Source organism: Rhinopithecus bieti, unplaced genomic scaffold (assembly GCF_001698545.2).
Source record: "Rhinopithecus bieti isolate Rb0 unplaced genomic scaffold, ASM169854v2 scaffold_17701, whole genome shotgun sequence".
NCBI lineage: Eukaryota > Metazoa > Chordata > Mammalia > Primates > Cercopithecidae > Rhinopithecus > Rhinopithecus bieti.
The window spans coordinates 158,497-174,671 of NW_016808868.1; positions in this window are offsets into that span (position 1 = coordinate 158,497).

Below are 16,175 nucleotides of genomic sequence, written 5' to 3' on the forward strand. Positions count from 1 at the left end.
GGCTGGAGTGCAGTGGGGGCAATCTCGGTTTACTGCAACCTCCGCCTCCCAGGTTCAAGCGATTCCTCTGCCTCAGCCTCCTGAGTAGCTAGGATTACAGGTGTGTGCCACCACGCCCAGCTAGTTGTTGTATTTTTAGTAGAGACAGGGTTTCACCATGTTGGCCAGGCTAGTCTCAAACTCCTGACCTCAAGTGATCTGCCCGCCTCAGCCTCCCAAAGTGCTGGGATTACAGGCATGAGCCACGGCGTCGGGCCTGAGTGAGCCGTTTCTATGGTCTTTGGAATTGAGTTTACACTCAGGTAGGAAAGCAGGAAGGGGAAGGCACGGTTTGGATTTGGTTGCGAACTTCAGAAAACTACTCAAAGTATAGCTCAATCAGAAAGGAGCATTTATTGGCTCACATAGTTCCAGGATGTACCTGGGTCTCAGGAATATTTGGAACCAGAGGTGTGATTGGCAATATTTCTTTTTCTCTCCCTGAATTTTATCTTCACTTTTCTCTGTGCATTGACTGGACTTTCCTCTCATTACAGATCAGCTCTCTTCTCTTTTTCTTTCTCATCCTGATGGCTAATATTTATTAAGCTTCTACAATATTCTAATATTTTATTTCATGGTCCACCAACCTTATGAGTTATGTGCTTTCATTATCCCAATATTCCATCTGTGTGATGATCATGAGCAAGTCACTTAAATCCTCTGGGTCTTAGTTTTCTCATTTATAAAATGGAGCTAACGAGAGTGTCTACCTCATGGAGTTGTTGTGATTATTAAATCGGATAGTGTAAGTGCGAGGTCTAGCACAGTGCCTTGCCTTCAATATGTGATCAATATTACTATTATTACAGGGTGCCATCATCAAAGTAAAACAGGTAGATGCAACAAGCCCTTCTCCCTTCCATATACTCTCTTCACGGTAACATTTTTTTTTTTTTCTTTAAGGCTGCCTCTAATTTTTAAAAATCAGATTATATCAGGCTAAAATTGTTTAAAGTACAAGAATCACAAAATATCAGGCACTGTGGTTCAACTGCCCTAAGAATGGCCTGATGCATGATCGAGAATGAGAAAAGATTATGAAAATGTCCCTTGATGTGTAGAATTCTCTGATACTTCTTGGGCACCATATTTCTGATTTCAAGTTAAATGTCACACATTTTCTTCACCATTTTAATTCTATACCATTGACTGGGCTAACCTGAATATATTAATAGTGTGATCAATGTGTTTTGAGGGAGTCATCTTAAAATTAATTGCATATGACACAAAGAGCAAGAAAAATAAAGTCTAAAACTAGTTTTGATGCCCAGAATAAAAATCAACTGCTATTGTGGCTAATGCAAATTTCTGCAAAAGGGAATCATGCCCTAGAGAGATAGGGTATTTTGTTAAAGAATACCATGTCCAAGCAACTTTGTAAATTCAGATTTTGGGATAATCAATTGTGTACTGCTTATTTTTCCCTTCCCCCTCCCCCAAGTTTAAAGACACATTAAGTTCAAACTAAGCAGGCATTATCCATTATGAGGACGTTAGTTGAAATGCCACCTTATATTTTTAAAGAAGTTTAGAATTTTCAAAGAGCATTTTTTTTTTTTTTACATTTCACACCCTTTACAAATTCTTAATTGAAGTAGAACATGAGGTTTAGCCATAAACAACAAAGTGAGTATGAATGCACAGTGATGTAAAAGTAATTCCTGCCCCATACCGGGTGATGACTCCATTAGGGAGAGGAAGAGTTCACATTTGGAGAGGAAAATGAGAACATTTGAGATCAGTGAGTGTCCCTCAGAGTACGTGGACTCAGTCCCCATTCTCTGGAATGGATCTGGAGTGAGAGGGGGTGATGCGAGCCTCAGATGGGTTTTAGGGGATCTGAAAGTGGAAGGAATTGCGCCACACGTTTCCACTGTAACCAGGAGACTGAAAGCCTCTAAGACAAGCCTCTCATTTAGCAAGGCACCAGAACAGAGGACACTGAGACCGAGAAGTCCCCAAGCAGATCAACCTGATGTCAGCTTCACAGGACCTCATGCACATTAGCCTGGTGTGGGGAAAGTAGCCGAGTGTTCCTAAACCTCTGAGAGTCTAAGATAGCACCAGTGGACCTGAGGGTGCCTGGGGTCAGGATGAAGAAGAATCAGAGTTGTGTCCTGGTGGCCACAGGCCATGAAGGGATTATGGACTTCAGAAACAAAGTGAACTTTGTTCCTATCAAAACATCACACTCTAACCCATGAAAATCTACAATTAGTATTAAAAATAAAATAAAACAACAAAAGAACTACCATATGATCCAGCAATCCCACGACTGGGTGTATAACCAAAGGAAATAAATGCCAGAACTTAATGACAAAGACCAGATAAGCGAGTTAAATTTCAATAAACTCTGGTAAAAGACAAGCCTTGCATGTAAGCCTTTCCATACTGAAGTCTGATCTGTAGTAAGCCACCCAGAAGGAAACTAGCTCATTCCTGGGGAGGAGAAGCGGTGAGGAATATTAAGTTACTCAAAAGAGTCTAAGTTTCAAGCTAGAAATGGCTGAGTACCTTGAATTGGCAAAATTAAGTTTTATACTGCTGACTACTTTGTGAGCTTAATAACTAAATTAAGTACAGTTAAAGAGAAAGAAAGAAAGTTACACTTTTTAAGGTTCTTTGAAAGTTTAATGATTTTTAAGTAACATATATATAAAGCACATTATTTTAAGGATTTCTATGGTGATTAAATGATAAAAATTGTCTCCTAATTTATGAGTTTTCTGATTTCCAATGAAATAGTTAAACATCAGATTTGAAAGTTAAATGTTTATGCATTCAGATTTTTGGGTTGTGAATTTAATACCTACTATCTTTGTGCAGATAAGTCACACATTTCCCTATCTCACAAACAAAGGTCTTTTGCTATTGGAGGGATTGCAGGTAAAAGATAAACTATGAGGCCGGGCGCGGTGGCTTACACCTGTAATCCCAGCACTTTGGGAGGCCGAGGCAGGTGCATCACTTTGAGGCCAGGAGTTTGAGACCAGCCTGGCCAACATGGCAAAACCTCATCTCTACTAAAAATGCAAAAATTAGCCAGGCGTGGTGGCACGTGCCTGTAATCCCAGCTACTTGCGTGGCTGAGGCAGGAGAATCGCTTGAACCCGTGAGGCAGAGGTTGCAGTGAGCTGAGATAGTGCCACTGTGCTCCAGCCTGGAGGACAGAGTAAGACTCTCTCTCAAAAAATAAAATAAAATAAAATAAAAATAAACTATGAGATCATAAGTAAGGGTGGGGTGGGGAGGTGGGAGAGGGAGAGAGAGAGAGAAAGAGAGAGAGAGGAAAGGATTTTTCTGGGTTTTGTAAATTTGCTGCATCTCTAGTATTCTCAATATATGAGTCAATATATTTTATTTTCTTCTTCTAGCTCATTTGTTATGGTTTGTGTCACCTGCAATTGAGATTCTTGACTAATAATAGAAACCTAACAAAAACATGCAAGTCTTGTATGGAAAAAAACCACGACACTTTACTTTACGTTCTGGAAGAAGACCTGAATAAATGGAGAGATATAACAAGTGAACATCCAATAAAACATTCTATTTGGGAGGGATCTATTTTGTGTAACATTGGTGCAACCACTATGAAAAAGAAAGGAGGGTGACTATAGTTAACAATATTACATTGCATATTTCAACATAGCTAGAAAAGAAGATTTTGAATGTCCTCACCACAGAAAAAATAAGTGTCTGAGGTGACGGATATGCTAAATACTCTGATTTGATCATTATACAATGTATACATGTATCAAAACATCACACTATACCCCATGAAAATCTACAATTAGTATTAAAAATAAAACAAAACAACAACAAAAGAACTACCATATGATCCAGCAATCCCACTCCTGGGTATATAGCTAAAGGAAATGAAATCAGTATGTCCAAGAGATGTCTGCACACCCATGTCCATTGCAGCACTAGTCACACTAGCCAAGATATGAAATCAACCTAAGCTGATTGGGTAAAGAAAATGTGGTACATATATGCAACTATTTAGTCTTAAAAAGGAATGAAACCCTGTCATTTGTGGCAACGTGCATGAACCTGGAAGACATTATGTTAAGTGAAATAAGCCTGGCACAGAAAGACAAATACCACTTGATCTTACTCTTATGTGGATTCTAAAAAGTTGTTCTCATAGAAGTAGAGTTCCACAGTTGTTATCAGAGGATGGGGAGTTTAGGGGGAAGAGGCAAATGGTGAGAGGTTTGTCAATGGGTACGAAGCTACAGTTGTTGGAATAAGTTCCAATGGTCTCTTGCATAGGAGGATGACAAGAATAAACAATATTGTACTGTATGTCAAAAATAGCTAGAAGACAGGTTTTTGAATGTTCTCATCACAAAGAAATAACAAATGTTTAAGGTGATAAATATGCTAATTACCCTGATTTGATCATTATACAATGCATACATGTATCAAAGCATCATGTTGTGCTCTATAAATATGTACAATTGTATGTCAATTATAAATCAAAAATAAATTTATAAAAAAGAAAATAAAGGAGGGAAATTCTCCCTTTCTTTGCCATCTAGGAAGGGAATGAGTGAGCACATGACAAGAGTTCAGCCAATGAAGGCTACACACCTTGAATCTTGAAGAAGTGAGGTCAACATACAGGGAAATTTAGAAATTATTCATACCTATGGCAGTCATAAGAGTCCGGAACTAGTGTTGTGTGGTGCTGATATCAGCATCTATCTGCTAACTATGGTGGACACACCCTTAAGGAATCCCTTCCTTTTGAGTGTGGGTAGAAGCTGTGACTTGCTCCTAGCCAATAGAATATGGTGAATGTGATGGGACAGTCATTCCCTTGATTATGTGATACTATATAAAACTCTGTCTCAGTGGACTGGAGACAGAGATCCTCCTGCTGCCTTGAAGAAGTGAGCTGCTATATCGTGAGAGGGCCACGTGGCAAGAAACTGTGGGCAATTTCTAGGAGGTAATAATAGCCCCTGACGAACAGCCAGAAGGAAAGTATGGCCTTCAGTCCTACGATCACAAGGCACTTAATTCTGCCAACAAGATGTGAGTTTGGTCAAGGATCTGGAGACCCAATGAGACAGCAGCCCTGGATGGCATCTTGATCAGAGTCCTGATCAAGACTTTGAGCAGAAGACCCTGTTGTGCTCTGCCTCTACTCTGAGCAGAGGACCCAGTTATGCCATGCCCAGTCTCCTGAGTCACGGAAACTATGAGATGATAAATGTAGGTTGTTGTAAGCTGCTACATTTGTGAGAATTTGTTACATAGCAGTGGAAAACTAACATGCCAAACATACTCTTTCTGTGCCAAATGATGCCTGGTGTCTCTTACCTCTGTACTCAAATCTTGGTCTCACTTGTGAATTGCTGGTGCTAAAACCCTGCAAACGACATCCCCCAAACCCCCTTAGTAGCTGTCTTTCTGCTAGATTCTGCCAATGGAAAGTAATGAAGAAAGACTTTAAGGTAAGGGAGAAATCTTTCCCCCTACTTTTGGAGGAAGTCTCTGGCAACCGCACCATCAGAGAAATTAATTGAAGGTAACTAGAAAGCTCTGGGCTCTAGCATCATTTGTGAGATATGGGATCCTGGTTTCCTGCTCAGCAGAAATGGTTCAGTTTCAACAGTAGTGGTGACAACAGTGGTGTCTTCAGAAGCTCAATGGTGAGTGCAGTCTCATGGTTTCCAGCTCAGGAGCGGTAGTATCATACTTATCCCTGAGTAACTCCTATCCATAGTTGTTCCTTCTGCTCACTTTTTCTTTGGCCCCCCACCTTTGCATTTTGCTCTTTCAGCACTTCCAACATCCATTTAATCAATTCCCTATATTAAATTTCCTTTGCTTGAATATCTAAAGTGGTTTCTGATTTTTCAATTGAACACTTACTGATGTCGAACTCTGGTTATGCATCTTGCTGTCTGGCCTCCCTTGGTTCTTGCTTCACTTCCAGATCCTAATTTCCAAAGATTTTGATATTTATACAATCTCTAATATTATCACAATAAATTCCTCTTGTATTTAAGCTAGCCATAGTCTATTTCTGCTGCTTGCAACTAAATATCCCAACTGTTACAGAAATTTCAATACTGTAGAGTGTATTAGTTTTCTATTGCTGCTGTAAAAATGTAAATTAGTTCAACCACTGTGGAAGACAATGTAGTGATTCCTCAAATACCTAGAACCAGCAATACCATTTGACCCAGCAATCCCATTACTGGGTATATACTCAAAGGAAAGAAGTCATTATATTATAAAGATACATGCACATGTGTGTTCATTACAGCACTATTCACAATAGCAAAGACATGAAATTAACCCAAATGCCCATCAATGATAGACTGTATAAAGAAAATGTGGTACATATGAACCAGGGAATACTATACAGCCATAAAGAGGAATAAGATCATGTCCTTTGCAGAAACATGGATGGAGCTGGAAGCCCTTATCTTCAGCAACCTTAATTTAATATGCAACTTTAATTTCCCTTTGCCATGCAACATAAAATATTCACAGGTTTCAGGTATTAGGACATGGATTCTTTAGGGAGGGGAGCATTAGTCTGCCTATCACATAAAGCTATCATTTCCCCCCCATTCTGAGTTAATCTCTAAATTTAATGCAATGCCAATTAGAATCTTGATAAAGTGATTCCAAATTTAATAAAATTTAGATATGGATAATATACAAGAATAACAAAGATGTTTTTAAAAAATAGAAATAGTGATGGGGACTTGCTCTACCAGACAAAAAACATGCTATAAAGCTGATATGGTTTGACTGTGTCCCCATCCAAATCTCATCTTGAATTATAGCCCCCATAATCGTCACATGTGGTGGGAGGGACCCGGGAGGAGGTAATTTAATCATGGGGGTAGTTTCCACCATGCTGTTCTTGTGATAGTGAATGAGTTCTCACGAGATCTGATGGTTTTATAAACATCTGGCATTTCCCCTGCTGGCATTCATTCTCTCTTCTGCCACCCTGTGAACAGGCGCCTTCCACTGTGATTGTAAGTCTCCTGAGGCCTCCCCAGCCATGCAGAACTGTGAGTCAATTAAACCTCTTTTCTTTATAAATTACCCAGTCTTGGGTATTTCCTTATAGCAATGTGAGAATGGACTAATACAAAAGCTAAAATAATAAAAATACTTTGGCATTCAGGTAGGGTGTGTGGTTGAGGGGGAGGATGAAGAGAGGTTGGTAAATAGGTAAAAACATACAGTTAGATAGAAGATATAAGTTCTAGTGTTCTGTAGTAGAGTAGGGTGCTTACAGTTAGCAACAATGTGTTATATATTTCAAGATGGCTAGAAAAGAGGACTTGAAATGTTCCCAACATGTAGATATAATAAACACTCAAGGTGATGAATACCTCAGATATCCTGACTTGGTCATTACACATTCTATGCATGTAACAAGTACTTACATGCACCCTCCCCCCAAATATGTAAAATATTATGCATCAATTAAAAAATACATTGGCATAGAACATGGTGGGTGATAGAAGATAGTGTTGTGGAAACTGGCGATCCATTGGGTTAAAAGTCAGCCCCATTCTGTACATCAAATACAAAAATAAATTCCAGTTTAATTAAATACCTAAATGTTAAAAAAAAAAACCTTAGGAAAGTACTAGAAGTACACACACACACCACACACACACACACACACAATCTTAGAGTAGGGGAAAGTCATTTTTAAAAGCATAGAAGCCATAAAATAGACATTTGAATACATGCCAAATGTAACATTTTTTTGTACATACGCATAAAGATAAGTGGACAAATTGGGAGACTATTATAATATATATATAAGTTCAATATCCATATTACATAATAATTATATGTCCATTTTATATATATAAAAAATATCTGGTTTCCAAAGCAAAACAAAAACAATTAAAATTGACACAAGAAATACATTAATATTTATTGAGAAGAAATCAAATGTCCAATAAACTTACAAACTAAGTGCTTGTTCGAAAATCAGGAAAATGTTACATTTACACAATAAAGTCTGTCTTCTCTATCAATGAGGACAAATTTTAAAATATATAATATCTGGTATTCACTAGTGTGGTGGAAATGGGCATTTATTATCCTGTTTGGAATTGATCTTCTAAGGGTAAATGTGGCAGTATTTTTGCAAATTAAAACTATGTTTTCATCTAGAAATAGAAATTCTTTCCTGTTTACAATGCTATATGTATAATTACATTTGTTGCAGTAATTTTAAAAGAAAGGATATTCATAATTATGTTGTAGCAACATATTGGAAACAACCTAAATGCTCACAGATAAGAGAAGGGTTAAATAAAATATGGTACATGCACCTTTTGCACATTTAAAAAAATGTGGCAGATCTACATGTCCTAATGTAGAAAGATCTCCAAGACATATTGCTAAGAAATTTGCAACAAATATAGCTAGACTTATCCCATTTATGTGAAACAAAAGTCTGCATGTAAGTAAGATACAATATAATACAGTATAATCCTTTTGTAATATATTTGCAAGGGTACACACCAAACTGATACTTTTAAAAAAGTCTTACAAATTTTTTGCTTGCTTAATTTTTTTTTTTTTTTTTGTCTGAGATAGGATCTCACTCTGTCACCCATGCTGGAGTGCAGCCTCGAACTCTTCAGCTCAAACTATCCTCCTGCCTCAGCCTTCCCAGTTGCTGGGACTACAGGTGCCTGCCACCATACCCTGCTAATTTGTTTTTACTCTTTGTAGAGACAGGATCTCTCTATGTTGACTGGGGTGGTCTTGAACTAGATTGCCTAATTTTTTATAATAAACACTTGTTCATATATTATTGGCATGATTATAAAAAAATAATTAAAATGCTTCTTTTACTTAATTAAGAAAACCCCATATAGAGAAAGTACATGGGAATATATGTCCCAGTATTTAACAGTAGTAGTTTTGAGACAATAGGATCTTGCAAGCATGGATACTACTTTAATGCCAGTGTTTCCCATAGGCATATCTTTCTGTCATAAGATGAAAATATGAGAAATAAAAAGAAAAATGTTTAATGATAACTAATTCCAGTTGACTCTGCTGGGTGGCATGTCAACAACTAAGGTAGTGATAGGAAAGAAATATCTTAGGCTCTAAAGTCCAAAGGCCTGTGTGCATACCCTGGTTATTGTATCTTATTTTGTTTGAACTTAGGCAAATTATTTACCATCTGCAAGCCTTATTTACCTTACCTGTAAGAGGGATTGATAATAACAAGTACTTTTCAGGATCGTTTTGAGGGTGAAATGAGCTGATGCATACTACATAAATAACTGGGAACGTTGCCTGTGCTCAGTAACTGTTAGTTCTTCGCCATTTCTCAGCTTGCCTAGGAGATGGAGCATCCCTACATAGTCTTGCCCTGGTCTTAATTTATTTTCCTTAGACTAACTTTGTACTCCCAATTTGTGTGTAATTACAATTACAGCTTAACTTTGTATAATGCTTTAATGTTTACAAGCATTTTTATGTATTATACTATACACCTTGAATCCTTGCATATAATCATGAGGATCCCATTTTAGCTTCCTACAACTCGAGTGCTCAGGAGTAAACAGGGTGGTACATTGTATTAGTCTATTTTCACACTGCTATAAAGAACTGCCTGAGACTAGGTAATTTATAAAGGAAAGAAGTTTAATTGACTCACAGTTTTGCATGACTGTGCAGGAAACTTACAATCATGGCAGAAGGCAAAGGGGAAGCAAGCACCTTCTTCACAAGTTGGCAGGAAAGAGAAGAGCAAAGGAGGAACGTCCAAACACTTATAAAAGCCATCAGATCTCACAAGAACTCACTATCATGAGAACAGAATGGGGAAAACCGTCTCCATTATCCAATCACCTCCCTCCCTCGACATGTAGGATTACAGGCCCCTTCCTCAACATGTGGGGATTACAATTCAAAATGAGATTTGGGTGGGGACACAGAGCCAAACCATATCACACATATATTATTGAGAATGTTTTTACAATGAGAGAATTGTAGTGCTACTTCAATCCCCTCATTTTACAGAACCCAGAGAGCTTAAGTGCTACTATATCAGTTACCTTTTTGCTGTGTAACACCCCAAAACTTAGTGTCCTAAAATAGCAACTATTGATTTAGCTCATAATTCTCATGGCCGTCCTTATATTCTGAACCAGGTTCAGCTGATCCTGACTGGGCTCACTTCTATGTTTGGGGCCTTGGCTGGGATGGTTGGGACAGCTAGATCCTCTTGGCACATGGCTTCATAACCTCCAGCAGGCAAGCTCAGGTCTATTCACAAAGTGGTGTTTGGTCTCAAGAGCCATAAATGTGGAAGCTGCAAGGCCTAGACTTAGAACTCACACAACATCACAGCAGCATTATAGTGGCCAGAGCAAATCACAAGAACGGCTATTATTCTAAGAATGGGGAAATAAACTCCATCTTTGGATGAAGGAAGCTACAACAGAGAAAGGTGAAGGACTGAGGACATTTTTTGCAATCTATCCCAGAGACATAGCTAATCCATGGGTATGCTGTGATTAGAAGTCTGCCCTGGTGACTTATGAGTCCAGGTCAACTGTAATATAGTTTTGTAATAAAACAAAATACACTGAAATCTGAATACATTCTCAATTTGCTCTTGTTCTCTTAATGTCCTTAGAAATGTATCATATTCAGTCAAAAGACTAAACTGGAGAATTTTTCATAAAATCTACCCAGAATGGAGTTAGCCATCTCAGAAAAGTAGAGTGACTTCTTAGTGACATTCTTAAAGAGTGACAGTAAAACCTGTCTTCCATAGGTTGAATCTAGGACAAAATTGTTGAAAAAGATGAGGAGGTGATGACAATATACATAAGGACTTCAATGTGCCTGAATCAGTCACAAATGGAAAGTTAAAAAAAAAAATACCCGCAACACTGAAAAGTCTGCCTCAGGCAATCTCAAAGCATTTGACATTTCATTTATTGGGAAAATGTAGCTTTTTGTAATTAAAAAAGTTTTGACAAGTGAAAGTGACTTTAGGACCTGTTAAAATCAGGTCAGCAAAGCTGCTTATCATCTCAAAGTTTTAATCTTAACACAGAGAGATTGGAGGCTGTGGCTTTTAGCTATATGTGTAACAGATACTGCAGAGGGAAAATTTATCTCAATGTAACATTTTAGATTGCAACAATGCATAGACTTGCAGAAGCTTAGGGAATCCCAAATAAGTTTTATTCATGTCTTACTTTTATATGTACCTGTAAGATGAATGAACCCCATTAAGGTCATATTCTGTTAGAAGTAATCTTTATTTGATTTGTCAATTCTGTCAGCAGCATCTTGGCTACGATGGTCAATAACAGTATCCAATGGATTGAGATAGCTACCTACAGCAGTGCATGAAGACAATAAAAGCATTCATTACGCCAGCAAAATCCTCATTTCACTGCTTGCATTATCTAGGTTCAATGCATCCCTTACTGTTTGTGCCCATACTAGTGGATGCTGAGATGGTTGAATCATTGCTCATAGTTTACTCTAGATACATAGTCTATGCAACAGTAATTACTAAGCGAAAATCATCTACTTTCCAATCTGTTCCTGACTGATTATTGAACCGCAGCTTCATTTTATTTGCAAGGCCCTGCAGTCTTCAGCCTCCTTCACTATAAGCTCTATTATCTAATCAGTTTCCTGTGTTCTGCCTCTTCTAGGCCTATAAAATGAACGTTCCAGCCTCTTTTCATGTGGTGGGAAAGGTAACATCCAGTTTGGGTTCTCAGCAAATAAGACACTTGGAATGCCAACTTTATATTTTGTGTGTGTGTGTGTGTGTGTGTGTGTGTGTGTGTGTGTGTGTGAAGAAAGTAACATACTTTATACCTTTATATGAAAAGGGGCTTTATTGGAAGGATATGGGATTGCCCACGAAATCAGAGAAAAAGCTGAACAAGTAGGCGTTAGAACATACAGGAACCAGGGACCCTCCAGGGATCAGGCAGCAGGAATTAAGGAAAATTCAAGATTCAGTTTCTAGATGTGGCAGGTGGGGATTTCCTTGGTCTGGCTTGTATTGCACTGGCCAGGTGAAGGGTGGGACATCTTGATTGACAGTCCCATGGAGACTGTATGCAATGTGGAAAAGGGTTGCCCAAGGGAAACTTATGATGCTACTGTCAAAACGTTGGGTGGCAAAAACAGCAGATATCCTTGCACTTGGAAACACAGATGCCACAGTACTTATGGTCAAATATCTTCTTTGGGTGTAGAAGTCCAGGGTTTTGCTTTTTAAACATTCCACACCTGAACTTCATAGATCTCCTCTGGGTGGCATTTATTTGGATTGTGGAGCCCAATTGCCTGGATTTGAAACAGTGCTGCCATTTCTTAGCTATGTGTGAGCTCGAGATTGTTTCCTCATCAGCAACATGAGGATAATGAAGGTATTTTAATCATATTGTTGTGATAATTAAATGAATTATCGCATTTAAAACCCTTAGTTTACTGTCTGACGTCTAAAACCTATATACATTTAAGCTATTGTTAGGGTGAAATGGTGCATCATTGTATTGTATGAGATCTCTATGGCTTAAAATACCAATTATGGTTATAAAACTTAAGAAATGGCTTCCCTTTCCTGGCTTCACAAAACAAAATAATCCTGTTAGATTTTCCCCATGACGGTGCTGTGCTCATAGACAGCCACTGTACTAGTTTTCTATTGCTGCTATAACAAAGTACCATGTATTTAATGGCTTAAATATACAAATTTAGTATCTTACAGTCCTGGTGGTCAGAGTCTCATTGGGCTAAACTTAAGGTTTCATCAGGGCTGAATTCTCTTCCTGGAAGCTCCAGGGGAGAGACTCTGTTCCTTGTCTTTTCCAGTTTCTCAAAGCCACCTGCGTTCCTTGGCTCATGGCCCCTTCCTCCATCTTCAAAGCCAGCAATCGCATCACTCTAGCCTCTGTGTCTGTCATCACATCTTCTCTGACTGTCCTGCCTCCCTCTTTCCCTTATGAGGGCTCTTGTGCTTACATTGAGCTCACCTAGATAATCCAGGCTAATCTTACCATCTCCTTAATTTAATTACATCTGTAAAGTCCCTTTTGCCTTATAGGTTCTGGAGATTAGGATGCAGACATCTTAGCTGGCGGGGAGGGGCAGTATTCTGCCTACCACAGACACTTTATAATGAGTTACTGCATTTAAAATTTCTAATTATTTCTTTTCAAGAATGGCTAAGCTTGTTCACTGAGGTCAACATAGCTCTTTTGTCATCTTGGATAGTATTTGTTAGAAGCCAAAATCGAAGGGTCAGTTTTTGTTTTTTTTTTTCGTGAAAGAATATATTAATTATTGAAAAATACTCTTCCTCTATTAGGTGTCTCTTGGCTAGATTTTGAACAGTAATTATATAATAAAAAGGATTTTCTCCCAAATACAGTTCTGACAAATTTGACACTTTCAAATTGGAAAGTCAAATCCTTGGGGTTTAGATTAGGGGAAAAGTTTGTGCATTGTCTCACGTTCTAATTTACAGACCCCATCTTATCCGTGAATGGCTTTGTGTCTCATTCTAGTGTAGTGGTTCTCAACGCCCTCATCCAGTGGACATTTACGTTGTTGATGACTGGAGGTGGGTGGGCGCTGCTGGCATCTAGTGGGTAGAGGCCAGAGATTCTGCTAAACATCCCACAATGCATGAAAAAGCTCTCTCTCCCTACCTCTACAAGGTGGAGTAATCCTACCCAAAATATCAATAGTGTTGAAGCTAGGAAATCCTGTTCTAGTGATTATCCCATTCTTTTCTCCTGATTATTATTTGACTCATTTTGAAAGAGTACTTTACAGGGTATAGGAAAGGTTTTCTAGCCAACTGAATTTAGATTTTACCAAACTGTGTTTTCTATTATTAAGCAAGAATAACTTTCTATGTTAAAAAAAAACACACAAAACTTTATGATTCTTCTAGAAACATGATATAAAACTGAAGAAAATTCAGGAAATAGGTAAATTCATTTTAGACTGTTTCACGTGTCTTTTTATTCTAAGATTGCTCTAAATAAAACATTTATTTTCCTTTCTGTGGGAGGGAAACGTAACTATAACTGCAAATGTTTTCTTAAGGGAAGGTTTGTGAATCTTTTAAGACGTGGACTTTCCAATTCTCTACATTAATCTCTCAAAAAACTCCCTGGTTTTCAATGGCAATTTATATTTTAGGAGTTTTCTTATGAGGCTATGCATTCAGAAATTATTTGCTGTACAAGAGTAGACAGTAGAAAATGGTCTTCTTGTCTCTACCTGACAGGAAGACGTGGGGTTTGTAATACCTCTCTCAGAGACCTGGAAGAGAAGGGGTTAGAATGTGTTAGCATCGATGAAGGTGGTTTTAATTCAGAGCTGTGACTTTCTCCCAGCAGCTGGAGGCCAGCAGCTGGGTGAAAATCAACCAGTCCCCTGGAGATGGCAGTAGAAGGCAGGGATGAAGATCATTTGCTAACCAGCCACAGCCAGAATTGCAGGCTTTGGACTCCGGATCATGATCTGTCCAGAGAGGCAGCCATGATGGATCCCTGTGGCTGCAGGGGACTGCTTTTGCTGCTGACTTGTTACAGTGAAATTCCACCTTCCCCTTCTCTGAAGTTTAGTTCTCAAGTGCTGCCTTAAGTCCTTTCAGTACAAGGTCTTGTGTAAGTGGTTTAAATAACATTCCTAGTGCTGGTTAAGCCCTACTACATTTGCTTTAAGGTTAAGCCCTACCACATTCAAGAACCTATTGAGTTGCAGGTACAATATTGACAGGTGCTGAGCTATAAAACGTGGTAAGAGCAGGTTCTTGGGCTGGAGAGGCTTAAACACACACAGATCAATGATTCTAGTATTAATAAAATGTCATATGACTAAATAGCCCAGTGCTATGAAAGCCAATGGGTAAACTTAAGCCAGCCAGAGGGGTCAGAGACATTGTCCTGATGTGATAGCACCTGAGCTGAATTGAAAAGAATCAAGAGGAGTTAGCCAGGTGAAGAAAGATCAAAAGAATGACACAGCATGAATAAAGATCTAGGGGTGGGAAACTTCATAATATTTACTGGATTACTGGGTTGCAAAATGTAAAGGGGACCTTATCCTTGGTTCCACTCCCATTCTACTTCCCCTCTGGTACCCTATTTATGTGTCTTTATTAAAATAGTGTTTAAAAATATGAATTTTCAATTTGGATAAATGGTATATTGCTTTAAATCATGTTTCTTGCCATTTTTGTCCAACTCTTTAAGATCTTGTTGCATAGCTCTATGATACATGTGGCTTTGTACTTCTAACTGCCGTATGCCTCCACACATTTTGCTTATCCAATGCATCATAGTTGATATTTGTTTTTCTTTACATATCCTTGTTGCGACAAACAGCTCTTTGATGGGCATTCTTATTCACATTCCCTAACCAGATGAAAATTTTTCTACTCCCAAATGCTCTGACTCAATAGGTCTCAATTGGAGCCCAGATGATATAGATACAATTAGGCTGCTATAGCAGTGAGGTGATTTACTGACAAGAAAGGTGACAAGAGTTCTCAAATTCTAGCAGGCATCCGAATCCCCAGGAGGGATTGTTAAACAGATTTCTGTCTCAGGGCTGACACACTCTCACACACTGCACTTGTACCACCCTGAGTGGGTGCCCCCTTACATTTTGTGCCCTAGGCAACTTCCCTTTCCTAACATTAGTCCCGGCTCTGGCTGGACACACCCAGAGTTTCTGATTCAATAAGTAAGTAGATCTGTGGTGGGGTCTGATAATTTATATCTCTAACAAGTTCCCAGGTGATGCTGTTGCTTCTGGTCTGGGGACCACACTTTGAGAATCATTGCAACCACTGTTAGGATATTGCTACTTAAAAAGTTTGGCCTGCAGACCAGCAACAGCCACATCACCTAGGAGCTTGTTAGAGATGCAGAATGTGGGGCATTACTCCGAATCTAATGAACCAGAATCTGCATTTGAGCAAGATCTCCAGGTGATTGGCAAGCCTGTTAAAGTTTGAGAACTGCTTTGGCATGGATATAGGGAGGGTACATCTTTCTTTTTTTCTTTTTTCTTTTTCTTTTTCTCTTTTTCTTTTTTTTTTTTTTTTTTTT